This window comes from Notothenia rossii (assembly GCF_949606895.1).
Source record: "Notothenia rossii genome assembly, chromosome: 9".
Classification (NCBI taxonomy): domain Eukaryota; kingdom Metazoa; phylum Chordata; class Actinopteri; order Perciformes; family Nototheniidae; genus Notothenia; species Notothenia rossii.
In genome coordinates, this window is record NC_136907.1 from 7,636,801 (window position 1) to 7,651,158 (window position 14,358).

A 14,358-nucleotide genomic window follows, 5' to 3' on the forward strand; every position below is an offset into this window, starting at 1 on the left:
CCCCACGCCCTATCCAGTCCACAAGACCACAACACAGAGATTGATAGTTCCCGTGTGTGTGTGTGTGTGTGTGTGTGTGTGTGTGTGTGTGTGTGTGTGTGTGTGTGTGTGTGTGTGTGTGTGTGTGTGTGTGTGTGTGTGTGTGTGTGTGTGTGTGTGTGTGTGTGTGTGTGTGTGTGTGTGTGTGTGTGTGTGTGTGTGTGTGTGTGTGTGTGTGTGTGTGTGTGTGTGTGTGTGTGTGTGTGTGTGTGTGTGTGTGTGTGTGTGTGTGTGTGTGACTGTGCATGTGGTCGAGGAAGTGATTCCGTTTTTATGGAGGAAATGTGGTCTGTTTCATTTGCTCACCACAAGTGAAAGTGCAACTGAGTCACCAGACAAACACAGACACAATGGTTCAGGAAACCACAGTGATGTCTACACACCCTACTGAATTAAACACACACACCCACCCACACACACACACACACACTGGAGTTACTTGTTTGCTAAATTTGAGGATTTTTTTTCCTCTCGTAATGGCTTGACACTATTCTGAATCATGTCTCAAGTGTTATTGGAAATACACACCCATCAAGTTTTTCAGATTTATGGCTTTTGAAACCAAATCAGATGTTCTATAGAGAGACAGTGTTGAGTCATTGGTCTGAACTACTGACCCACAGTTGAGGAAGAGTACAGTGACGCTTTGAGTACATGTATGCCAGGGAAATAATTCCAGTAAAACAAGGCAGGCACATTTAATTTGAAGACGCCTGAATAGAAATAGTCACATGATGTTAGGGCTTATCTCTGTTTGATACAAAGTCGATACAAATATTTTATTAAAAGCTTTACGTTTCTATCAAATGTTAGTATAGAAAGTACAAATGGACAGAGATTGGGGCATGCTACGGTTGTTAGTTAGTAACTTTTTTGGCAGAATCTTTTAAGTCAAAAACTTTCAACGGATAACTTCCCCCTGAGCTTTGTTAAATCTAATATAAATCAAATCAAATCTCCTTATCCAGTGTTTGCAAAAACATTACTCAAGCAAATGAACCACCGAATTACATTACAGCTGACGTAAAACTCCATAATTTCCCGTCCCGCCAAAGGAAAAACTATTAACCGGATAAAAAAACAACTAAACATGATTCATATTGAGGAGGAGACTCGTAAAGCTATGACTAAAGGTGGTGTAGCAGCAAAAGGAAATGGACTTATCTTCCCTTAAGTCCCAAACAGCCACAGGGACAGATTGCAGAAAATAAAGACTTTGGTGTGTATTTGTAATGTGATTAGAAATAGATGAAACCAGGTTTGGCTTGGTGGTCGCCAAAACCACAAAACAAAAACACAATGCAAACCAAACTGGGAAGGTAGCAAACAGAAAATAACTTCATTAACATTCACAATTCAAATACTGTAAAAGAAACACCAAAAACTAAATCAACACAACTGTCAGCACGTCCCCACAGACCCTGAAAGACAGAGCGGGGCTGGTTGGAAAGAGAAGTAGAAAGAGTTCTTCTCCAGACTCCATCTTGGCTCCAAATGTAGTATAATCACCTGAAGGAGACGTCATTAAGTTGACTAATTGCCTCCGCAGTCTGTTACACACACACACACACACACACACACACACACACACACACACACACACACACACACACACACACACACACACACACACACACACACACACACACACACACACACACACACACACACACACACACACACACACACACGTCATTCGGAAACAGAAGCTCACAGTCAAAATTGAATAATAAATTAAATCCTATGCCATTTATTATTTAGTAAACAAAGCCAGTGTGAGATGCTTTATATTATACTGTTCATATCACTCAGGATTCAGGTAGCTTTCATTTATTTTAATTTGTTCTAGCTTTCTGTCATTGCCTGAGAAAGGCTCATTACTAAACTTAATTGCCACTGGTTTGTTGTGCTAGACTGTACAGACAGCGGCTCTCTTCTTTCAGACTCATTACTGTCGCCTCAGAGATTCAGACCATCGCCTCTCCTGTTCCTCCTCTGCAGCAGACGTGTGTAACAGTCTGCTAATGTCTGTGTAATGTTCGGTATTTTCCAAACCGGAGTGCTCCGATAGTGGTCTATTAAAATAACTTGGTAACACAGCTTCCACAGAGCGATGCCTTTAATGAAAACTGCTTGGAGGGTGAAAGGCGGGACCGTAGACTTGAAGTGTCTGTGACATCACCCACACGTTTCTGAAAGGGAGGTTTTCAATGTCTTTCCTTAACCACTTTTCCTTACCCTCGGGGGAAAACGTCATGGGGTTGATGAGAGATGTTAAGGAGAATTCATCAGGACCTCGGAAAAGACAACCGCTATGCTAAGAGAATCCGACTGCACTTAAATGAGGCGTCTTAATTATGAGGGGAAACTGCAATTTCCAGTGAAAGAAAAATCGTCGCAATCGCCCTCCTGTTGACATGTTTTAATCCTCATGAGAACTACGACTGTATGAACATATATTTTGAACAAATACAACTTTGTGCGATATATGCATTGCTTGCTACACATCTGTCACTGTGCACATTCAAATGTTGATTTTTAAAAAATAATACTCTACCTAACTCAGCAAACACTATATAATAACTCTATTTGATCATCAGTTAACACACTGTTGGAGGTTTAATACATATACGCACTTTGGCGAGTTACGGCAACAATTATACAATGGTCTGCGTTTCTTGGTCACAATGAGTTGTTTCCGCGAATGACAGAATGTTGTGTCACGCTAAATGCTGCGGCTGCAAGGTATTGTGGGATCGCATTATCCTTTTCATTTCGTAAAGGATAGTCCAGTGCATCCTAAGCTAAAGGAGATAAACTCATTTCCTTAGAGAGTGCATACAGCTCTTATCATGGCAGCCACTTAGGTACCTTTGGGTAAATTCCTTCGGTTAGGAACCTTCCTGAGCAAAATTGACTATTTGCCTGCATCCTTGGGTTTGCCGATCCAAATGTTGGCAGAGGGGTGGCAGCCTGCTGGGAAAAGCACAACTTCAGTGCTACGACTGACTGTGAGAGGCTGAAAAGCCCCAAGTCAAGACTCTATAGAACTAGGGAAGCCCTCGTGATGACCTTAATCTTATAGTCTTCTGATAAACTGTCACTTTGTAGTGTACTTAAAGCCCGGTCTGGTATTTTGTTATATACAGTAGATGTATAAAGGTATTTTTTTACCCTCATTGACCTGCATTTAAAATGTGTGTGACAGCTCAACAGGTCTGCATTAGAAAATAAGAAATATAACCTGGCCCTTACTTTGAAGGTTTCTTGGAATATGATATAATCGTCATAATATTTATTTACCTGTGCGGCTGAGATGGGCTTCATTTAACCTCCGTTCATTTCCTGCTTGAGCAAACAAACAGGAGAATAAATAGAACCTGTATATGTTGCCAATACCAATACAAAATGAAATAAAAAACCTGGATCGGCTCCAATCCGGATTCCACATATCGGCTCAGGACATAATGTCTCCACAAACATGCTTTCCTTTAGCTTCTTTATCTTTTTAATATTCATCATTTTGTGGAAAATATTTGTGATACAAATGTCTCTGTAGTTTTGTTTGTGTGTCCATTTAAAGCAGGGGTGTCAAACTCAATTTCATCGCGGGCCACATCCGCATAAAGGTTGCACTCAAAGGGCCGGTTGTAACTATATAAATATATAATATATATAAAATAATGTATTATATTACATTATTGCCTCTGAATTGGATTATTATCGGATAGGGTAATAACTTAGTAACTAACTACGTCTGAAAGCAGAAGTCCAGGGCAAATAATTGCAAGCCTCTTCAGTGCGCATGTCACAAAACGAGATGCATTGTGGGACATGTGGGCAACCTGCTTCTGTAAAGTGGCATGTAATCGTATAATAAACATATTATATTCTTTGCAAGCTCTTGCGGGGCCTCATAAAATGAAGTCGAGAGCCGGATTTGGCCCCCGGGCCTTGGGTTTGACACCCCTGATTTAAAGGATGTGCATTTTGATGCTATAAATGTCACTCTTTGATCTACTCACCTATAACCACCATTTTGTGTCTTCTTTGTTTATTCTTTCGTCTCCCACAGTGATGCATACCGGGTTGTGACATCCTAATAAGACCCACCAAAGATAATGAAGGAGTTGAAGGTATTTATTTTGTTGTCTTGGTTATTATTACATTAAGTTCTATCACAAAGTGCCCTTAATTGTTTGCTGCTCCGTTGCTCAAGCTTTCCGCTTCACTGAGACGTTTATGCAAATGAAGTTGATGCACAAATACGGCCCCTTAATATAGTACTTGAACAGACCAATCCAAATGAAATCACAGTTGAAGCCCTTTGCACACAGATGGATGTCCTCTCCCTCACATGCTTGGCTTGTTGGCTGCTCCTTCGCTCAGGTCCTGCAGCAATAATCTCAGCCAAAACATTTTCTGTTCTTCAATAACTGAAAGAGAGGACATATAGTGTTCAAAGTCTTGATGAACTGAATATATTTCACCTTAACTGTCATTATTTGATTCAACATCAAATGGAAAGCTTCAAACTGACATCTTTTCATGTTATAATGGTATTTAGAGATGTATTGTCAAAAAGCTTTAGAGACTGTCAGCTATGCAGGTAAGTTACCGGCTCGATAGAGAGACTCCTGCGGATTTATGACATGAAACAGACTTGATAGTTATCTACAGCTGTTATATTGTTATGCGGTGATACCAGAGGATTCTGCTGAATGCCTTTTGTCCGAATATTTTTCCTTTTTAGCACATTTTCAGAGGAGTGAAGCACAGAAGTCGGGATTCTTTTTACTAAATCAAAACCATTTGTGGGGGGAAAAAAAATCTGGTTGAGCATGAACAGTCTGTGTGCCTCGGTGTATTGCGTGTGCTGGTGGTTGATACAAAAATGATTACACAATCGGAATAGCAAGAAAAACAAAGGCAAATAATAATTAAGTAGTTAACTATAAACACATTCTGTCAGTACAAATGGTTCCCGTGCCTCAAAGACGTTTCGTTTGTCAAACAGGTAGCGGACTGCTGCTGCTTTAGAATTGATTACTGTGCATTTATCAGTAGGCCAATTAGCATGTGAACAGACTCCATACAAACTTTTTTTGTACTAGTTTCAAGGAAAATATTGTATTATTCCTTCTAGTAATATGGTTAATTTAAAAACAAGAAACTTAAACATCATTTGAAATGCCCTTGTAGACTACCCCGTGTCACCTGAAGTCTATATCTATTAGGCCAGCCTCTCTGTAAAGCTGGCATGTGTCTCGCGGCCAAGCACACCATTAACCGTGGAATTAGAAACCCTGAGAAGTTGTTAATCACCGCAGTCATTCACATTCCTCATAGATTCTGCTCTGGACCTCTGTGAGCTGGGGATGGGGCAGGGTCTGGGGGAAGCTGGCCCAACGCTATTGGACCCGAAGGTCTTTAATTAGAGAGAGAGCTTGGCAGGGACTGATGGAGGAGAAAGGCTCTCAGGATGTGAGTCCAGGGTGAGAGGGTTCACACACAAAACACTGGCTTTTCATCGCTGCATGACTCACTCAGTGTGTGTGCAAAGTGCGGTGTATGTGTGCGTACGGGAGAGAAAGTGAGAAAGTGTGTGTGTGTGTGTGTGTGTGCTCGTACTTTATGCTTGTGTGTGTGTGCGCACATGACAGGCGTGTGCGCGCGTTCCTTACCTCACTGCTCAGGCATTCCTGTAGAGAAAGTGCTGTGAAGAGAAAGAGCGGCTCTCACAGTGTGGGTATTCATGGATCTGGCCCCCGTGGGTCGGTCCGGGCTCCAGTGTTCACAGACAAAGCCTCTCCAGCAGGACCCAGACACACTCACACAGAAAAGGGGAGCAACAGAAGGAGAGGAACGCAGGAAAGGGGGAGACAAGGTAACAAGGGGAGAGAAAATGGAGAAGGGGCGGGAGGGGGCGATGGGATGTCAAAAGGAAACGCAAACCTGCAATTCTGCGAGGCAAAATCTGAAGTTTAAAATAAGTGACATAACATATGTTGATCAAATAGTTCTCCGGTTATAGGCTTTCTATTCTATAACAGAGATGCTTTACAGTGCGATTTCTCTCTTCTCTAACTTTACTTTAAGAAGTTGTTACCCTGGCAGACACTTGCACTCCCTGCACTCAGCACCACCTCCATTTTTTTTTCTTCTTCTCGCTCCATAAATCTATCCCTCCGCCGGGGGAACAGGCTCCTCCCTCTCCTTTCACTTCAGCCAATCCCGTCCACTCTCTGCTCCATCTAGCATTGAGCCAGCAGCCTGAGCTCCTAGGAATCCATGAGTGTTTCTTCCACTTGGCCGTCCTGTCACTGCTCCCCCTGCACGGCCCCTTCCCTAGATCGGGTAGCCTGGTTCACTGTGTCCTCAAACAACCCGTGTGCATATACAGGAAAGGGGCCTCAAAGCGGGGAGGCCCATCTCCAACCCTTAGTTTTCAGAGACAGACTCGCACTGGAAAAATCTCTACGTGACTTTTCCTTGTTGATTAACTCTAAGGTGTAACCACCACCGTTTTCATCAAATGTAGTATTGATGTTATCTATTGGGGAAACACCATTACTGCTTTAAAAATGCAAAAAATTAAGTAACTTGTATATTCTAAAGAAAAACATCTTCTCAAGTTATCTAACAAACATCTTCCTACAGTTTTGGAAAGCAGGTGTTTGGTTGAATAACAGCACCTGGTCAATAAGCAATAAATAAAACAAATAGCTCTTGGCTTTTGTCCCGAGTTTTGTCCTTTGGCAGAGAAACAGGTTTATGAAATTACATTTTCTGCTGAAATAAGGAAAGTTACGAGGATAAATGATGGATTCATGTTGAATGCTGCTTTGAGATGAATACATCGGTGGCTGGGTGGCTTGATGGATGGATGGATGGATGTAAAAGTGGTACACTGGAATGAAATTGATGATCATGTCCTGAAGCAGACAGATGACGTTCCTTTTTCAGTTTAACTAATAGCTTCAGAGGTGATATACTGTACATCATCATTTTGACGTTAGAAGGCAATGATTGGCACAGTTACTGACCTTGTATACTGCAACGTGTGTTTGTATTTTTGTTGTGGTTTAATTTCTTCAAAGATGAACTAGTAGTAGTCAGCATGTCGTTGTGTCCCTGAGACACTTCACCCCAAATTGCTATTGAGTATGTAAGTTGCTTTGGATAAAAGCGTCTAACAAGTAATGTAATGTAGTAAAGTTGTCACTAGTAATTAGCATTTCACATGTGGCTAAAGCTGTAAAAGTAAAGGATAAAACAGGTGCCTTTTAGTAAAAGCAAAGAACATTGTGGTACAAAATAATTTGCTCCTATTTTGTAAAAGCTTCACTAAATCCTGACCCCTTCGTTAGACAGTTCCAATAATTGCTCAAGGTTGAATCCCAAATAAAGTGCTTGAACCCGCTACAATGAACAAAAGAGCACCCTTTGATTAGGTTTGATTTGCAGATGTTCTGGGGAGCACTCTAAAAACTCTTGCACTGATTAGAGTTAGCATACTGTACCGTTTAGTGAGTAATGCATGCATGGAGGGAGCTGGATATTGTCTTGCTGGCAAATAAGCTATTTAAAAAGCTGAAAAGGTACGTCGGCCCGTCTACACTACAGGCATCGAAAAATGCTTTCAACGCTTCGCCCATTCACTTGAATGGGGTGACGTAGAAGATTTTTAATCTTCGCCGAACTGCATTGTGGGGAGCATGGCATGGCTTTGCAAGCATCACGAGCATCTATCGGCATCAAAAGTTGAACAATGTTCAACTTTTGAGGCTCGATGCTTGGCATCAGCCAATCAAATCCAGTTTATGCAAATCCCGCCAGTGCAAGCGCAGCCAATCAAACCGCGTGCAAGCTGGGAGAGCCAGACCGCAGTTTATTTCCTCATATTCCAAACGAGATATTACGGTAGCAAATCACCCGGTTCTTTACGACCAGAACTATTTACCGGGATACAAACCGGAGGAACCAGGCATGGAGGGAGGTGGCAGAGACAGTGGGTGAAACTGGTAGGTTTTTCGCCTGTTTGGAGAGTTTATATCCAGTTTACTTCGTTTTAACATTGCTATTGCTTTGAATGTCGGGGGCGGGAGATTCATGTGTTGGTTGTTGGTCGCGTTGCTCGCAAAAAATCGCCAAGCTTCAGACACGCCCAGCTTCAAGATTTTTTGATGCCTGTAGTGCGGCCCGTCCACACACAGGCATGAAAAAAATCTTTCAAAGCTTCGCCCATTCACTTGAATGGGGTGACGTAGAAGATTTGTAATCTTCGCCGAACTGCATTGTGGGGAGCGGAGCAATGCTTTGCAAGCATCGTGAGCATCAAAAGTCGAGCAATGTTCAACTTTTGATGCTCCCGATGCTTTCGAAGCTGGCATCAGCCAATCAAACCCCGTTTATGCAAATCCCGCCAGTGCAAGCGCTAGCCAATCAAACCACGTGCAAGCTGGGAGAGCCAGACCGCAGTTCATTTCCTCATATTCCAAACGAGATATTACGGTAGCAAATCACCCGGTTCTTTACGACCAGAACTATTTACCGGGATACAAACCGGAGGAACCAGGCATGGAGGGAGGTGGCAGAGACAGTGGGTGAAACTGGTAGGTTTTCGCCTGTTTGGGGATTTTATATCCAGTTTACTTCGTTTAAACATTGCTATTGCTTTGAATGTCGGGGCCGGGAGATTCATGTGATTGGTTGTTGGTCGCGTTGCTCGCAAAAAATCGCCAAGCTTCAGACACGCCCAGTATCAAGATTTTTCAAGATTTTTTTCATGCCTGTGTGTGAACGGGCCGTTATGGTATTTTATACTTTGGTTATTGTTGAATATATATATCCTGTAGTTGAGCCTTTTTAAAATGGCCTTCCAGTACAGTTGTGTTTGAATGATTTTTACAAATCTTTGAATGAAGACCGTACGTGTTGTGTCTTCATTCTTAACATATATCTGTCAGACAACTCACATAAGTAGATTTCACATAATGATAGCATATAGAGTTTATTTGGGCTTGGACCTTTTCACTTTGCTAAAAGGTGAATGGGAAGCCGAATGCGGAAGTAGAGATGGTGCCTTTAAAATCCAATATCGAGTATACATTTAGTATCTGAGTATCTATCATAGTAATATCAGCAGTGGTGTAAATGAGGTGAGTTCAGGCTTCAGTGTCATATATCTATATATCTAAGTGTCTTTGGGTTCAAGAAAAGCGCTATAGAAATAAAATGTATTATTATTAGTATATATTGCATTGCTCTGCCCGTTGGAGAGATGCATCAAATACATTCAGGATATTCTGAAACCAAAATTCACTCTGACTTTTGATCCAAAAACTACTATTGATACACTGTTAATCGAAAAAATGTCTTCAGAAAATGGAGATATCGAAGGCACAGTAGACATGCTCTCATATGACTCCTGATCCTCTCAAATCCCTAAAGAACCAGAGGCCAAGACCCCGGCATCTGCCACAGAGGAAAAGAGAGAGTAAGCTCGGAGCGTCCGATCACACCTAGACAGATGCTGTGAGATGAAGTCTCCGCAGTGACCCCGCCCTACTCTGTCTGCCACCGCCTGAGAGTCTCACAGGGCAACATGAGTCATTAAACATCGATCCCGACGTCTTTGGCTCCAAGCTGCACAAATTATTTGAAGCAGACCCTAGTGATTTTATTATAACTCACTGTAAGGGCTCTGCTTGGTTTATAGCGGCTGTGAGTTGCATGCCAATTTAAAGAGTCATGCTGTTGTGTGTTATATAGGATTTTGTGCATGTCAATGGTCCGCAAAGGCTAAGATCCCAAAGTCCCCCCCCCCTGAAACACCTCAATTGGAATTATTTTGTTTACTCCTGTAACATAATGACTTGCACTTCTATTCGCTAGCGCTTCAACACATTGTATCTGAAAGGCTAAGAGGCGGGACATCTCTAAGTAGTTGACCAATCACAACAGAGCCGGCCAGCTTGCCAGATCAGAACAGACTGGGCTCTGGTTTCAGACAGAGGGTGAAAAGAGGTGTACTTTTTTAATATAAAGCATTTAAACATATCACAGTAGAGGCACAACATACAAATGAGGGATTTTAGTCACAGACGTCTGGATCTTAAGTTATCAGAGCAACAAGCTGAGCTACCTCGGTTAGCAGCGCCGAACTGCCCTGGAGAAACACATGAAACTACTTTATTCAGTGTTTTTACCTTAAATCACCGGGTCCGTTTGCTTTGGAGATTCGGTTGTGATTGGTGGTTTGCTGTACCCCTGACATGAGAGCCGCGCAAGTTTTTCTTTTGTAGCAAGCAGCAAAAGAATTGTAACATGACGTGTTAATTTGCCTACTTAATATCGCAAGTCCTACAAAAATTGAAAAAATACAAAAATCGTCCTGCGAAGTGAATATTGCGCATGCGCATATCACGATTATCGTCACGACACGATATATCGTGCAGCTCTAGTTGTAATTCCAGATGAGGATTTGTTGAAGATTGTATTGATTTTTAAAAAACATTTAACTTTAATAAAGATGTACTAGCATTAATACTGTCGTAGTGTCACTGGTGGGAGTCTAAAAAATGTATTTTACGTATATATTGAAAAATAATATATTGAAGGAAAAAGCTGTGAATGTTACAGAAACCCAAATCCATGCTTTAAAGCAGGGGTGTCAAACTCAAGTACACAGTGGGCCAAAATAAAAAAATAGGTACTAGTCGAGGGCCGGACTGGTTCAATGTTTATGCAAAACGTATTGAAATGAATTTATTGCACATATTGAACCTGGAACTAACAAAGCTTAAATTATTGCCTATAAAAACAACATTAAACATTAAATAATCAGTTGCATTCATTTCTTATGGCTCTATCTGCAGCTTTTCCAGAGTAATTTCTTATGATTACATTTTTCCAAAGGCCAACAACAGCTTCAACAAAACTATTCCCTCAAAGAAAAAACAAACATGCCCTGTTGTCGTGAGAAACAAAGTGCAAAAGGAAACATCCATTAAACTCAGTGTGCTGCTCTGTGATGCTAGTTCAAGCAGATACTTGGCATCTCATCTTGGGGGCAAGGTCATCAATGTTTGGGGTCAGGCTCTGAGCTGAGGAGACCCTCAGGATGGAGTGAAGGTGTGCGTGCAATATACCGACGGGCCAGATCAAATAGTAATTAGAAATTATCCTGCGGGCCAAAATTAAATCCACCATCGGCCTGATTTGGCCCCCGGGCTTTGAGTTTGACACATGTGCTCTAAACGATCGCTTCAGAAATTGATGGTGACTTTACGGAAGCTTCATTTGTTTTATAGTCTAGTTTTATAGAAGTGTTTGTGGTGTTGAGGCGGACTTTGAGTTGCTGGCTTGGCATTATCCTGTAAATAAATCATGAAATCATAATCAGATTAAAAAGAGTCTGAAGAACTCAAATCTGAAGAACTCAAATCAATAATTATTCATTCACATATAAATATATAAATAAAGGCATGAGTGCAATATAACCCTGCTAATGTTTAGGAGTAGAGCAAATAAGTACAATAAATTCAGTTTCCTAACACAATTCAAACATGTGTTCTCTTTTGTTTTGTGTTATGTTTTTTTATAAATATTTGAGTACAGCATCATTGTCTGTGGTGTCATTCGACTCAACTCTTTATCCTCGAATAACCATTTTATTCACGTCCACAAGAATTGAGAGGACTGTGGACGTCTTCTGAGAACAATTCAATTAATGATTCAATTATGGATCTTAATAGGATCCATATCTAATCTCCGACACACAGATTTAATAGACAATGAATAATGTAAAAAAAAACTAATTGTTGGAATGCGTTGCTCGGTTTCTTTCTCATCTTTACCTTTTTAATTATATTCATCTGGTGTTTTAGCCAGTCACATAGGCTAGTATACAAATTAGGGGTTTAAGAGTAATTAAATATACTGCTTTCTGTTTTGTTTTGAAAGCTTTCCATGTGCTATTTATGTGACCGGGTATTTGTTTGTGCTGCTAATGTGCGCAGTGGAGCGTAAACGCCGGCTAAGTTTGATGCACGTACTGTAAGTGAAGCTGTTTGCCTCTCTCCGTCCTGTGTGTTCTGAAATCTGCTGCAGACAGTCTGGGTTGCAGAGAGGGTGGGGGGGGGGGGGGGGTGATGGGGGGGGGGAAGCGGACATGGCGGCAGGCCAGAATCAATTGGCAGTGTAATGAGATGGCCTGGTGCCAGGTAACCATGGAGCTATACCCTCTCTGCCTGTCTACCAGTGCAGAGTTCAAAATTAAACTGAATGAATGAGAGAGGGGGGCGGGGGGGGGGGGGGTGGAAGGAGGGGAAGGAGGGCAGGGAAATAAGGGTCTGAAATGGCAGGAGGAGTGGAGGGTGAGAGAAAGAAAGAAATGGCAAGAGAGGAGGGTGGCTGATGAGGCGCTGTGGGCAATTTCAAAGCGCCGCTGTACAATTTAACTTGGGCCCTTATTTCAGAGAATGAAGATGGAGGGGGCAAACTGACGATCCACCCAGGGTTTTCTGCACTCTGCAAATACAGTTTTTTATCCATTTGCATGTGTCTACAGTGCACCGCCAGCATTAAAGAAGTAAAGAACAGGTGCTCTGTCAAAGAAAGAGAAAAATGCCGTTCCTTCTAGCTGCTTCGTTTGCAAGTCTCAAGGCGTTAGTCGCTTTAATTTCCCTGTAAATCTCCTTCCTGCTTCCCCTCCTCAAGCCACACGGCTGTCATGGAAGACGTGTTAATATTCAGCATTTGGCTGCATTCTTAAAGTGATTAGTGCAAGCCAGTGGATCCTGCAGATGAATAGAAATTAAGTAATTAATACAGTAATTAGATCTTGTCTCCGTCTTACAGCCCTGCCCCTGCTATGTCATTGTGCTCCTTTCTCAACAACGTATGGAGAGCATCTTAGAAACAATGGACAGTTTCACTTTGTGCTCTGTCTCTGATAAAGATCATTTACTGGTGTGTTGTCAAACACTGCAGCAACGTAAGAAATACTATACGTAATGCTAAAAAAAAGTTCTATCAATACTTCATATTAAGATTATAATAATGTTAACAGAGGAAATACACCGTAACATTTCAAAAGTTATAGGAAAACAAAATAATTTCAATAAATAATTCATTTTCATTCATGTAAAAGTGTCAAGAGGAAACTTAGGTAAACGTATTTCTTCATTTAGATCTTAACTGGGTTCTTCAGGGATGTTGCACAATATGAAATACTCAACGGTTATCCACAATCAAATTAAATGTTATTTATGAAAAAGAAGCATTTCCAAATATATTTTTTTAAATGTTTTTATTGCAAAAAAGCCAATAGATTCATCCTCGATCCCAAAAAATTCACTTAAAAAAAAAAAAAAAAGCTAATCTCCACTAATCAAAAGCTTGTAAAGTAAGCACAGCATGCTGAGGATTACGTTTTATCTCCAGTGGTAGAGATTAAGTTGTTTTCTGACTCGAAGCCAGCGTCCTCACTGTCGTCGGAAACAGGCCGAGCCGAGTTAGTTTCTGCAGTTTTTCCTGCAAATACTTAAAGTAAATATCGACATGGCTTAATGTAAAGGTTATATACCGTGTGTGTTGTTTGAGTAAGAATCAGACGCCACTTATCCTGATATAACCTTTGAATTGGACGCCGCCTAACGTTTTCTAATCAGTGGTATTTAGAGGCAGGGAGAAGGTGATTTATTCTGCTGTTTCTGTACAGCACTGGGCCTCATGGCCTGTGAGAAATGCTCAGGCTCTCTCAGCTGAAATGGGCCAGACTTCGAGAGTCTCTGAGTGCACGTCGAGAGGGGAGACGAGACAGTGGGCCAAGATGTCTGTGGTGTGGATTAATGGGGAGGACTGGAGAAAGGGTGCCGCAGTTGTGCGTGAGCAGAATATGTGATGGGGGAAGCGAGAGGAGGGACAAGCAACTGCAAGAGATGGCTGCGAGGAAAGCAGGGAGAGGACAAAAATGGAGAAGAGACATCAAGTAGCAAAGATGTACATGTGGTGAAGACAATATATCTCTTATCGCGCTATATAAAAGATTATATATATCCTTTATTTAACCAGGTAAAAGTCTCATTGAGATTACAATCTTTTTTTCAAGAGCGACCTGGCCAAGAGGGCAGCATGAACAAAGTTAAAACAAATGAACACGAGACAATACAGGCAGACGAATACAGCGGTCGTAAAACACAAATGAAATGGCACATTAACCCAATCAATATGAACAAAGAAACCTATTGCAAAACATTAAGAACCGGCACGATTTTCAAATACTTCGATTATGGGATATAGTAATCACATCGA

General features: G+C 41.4%; 1 protein-coding gene and 1 long non-coding RNA gene across 6 annotated transcripts in view; one reads left to right on the forward strand and one right to left on the reverse strand.

Moving 5' to 3' along the window:
* The window catches only part of LOC307019405, a 199,230-nt gene that overhangs the window by 91,333 nt on the left and 93,539 nt on the right, over nucleotides 1-14,358 (reverse strand). The window lies entirely within an intron of this gene.
* Nucleotides 1-14,358, forward strand: part of snx19a (sorting nexin 19a) — a 108,095-nt gene that overhangs the window by 23,424 nt on the left and 70,313 nt on the right. For all 5 annotated transcript variants that reach the window (XM_079647811.1, XM_079647816.1, XM_079647815.1 and 2 more), the window contains one exon: nucleotides 4,115-4,175. The gene's annotated coding sequence lies outside the window, so the exon portion shown is untranslated. The remainder of the gene's footprint in view (nucleotides 1-4,114; nucleotides 4,176-14,358) is intronic.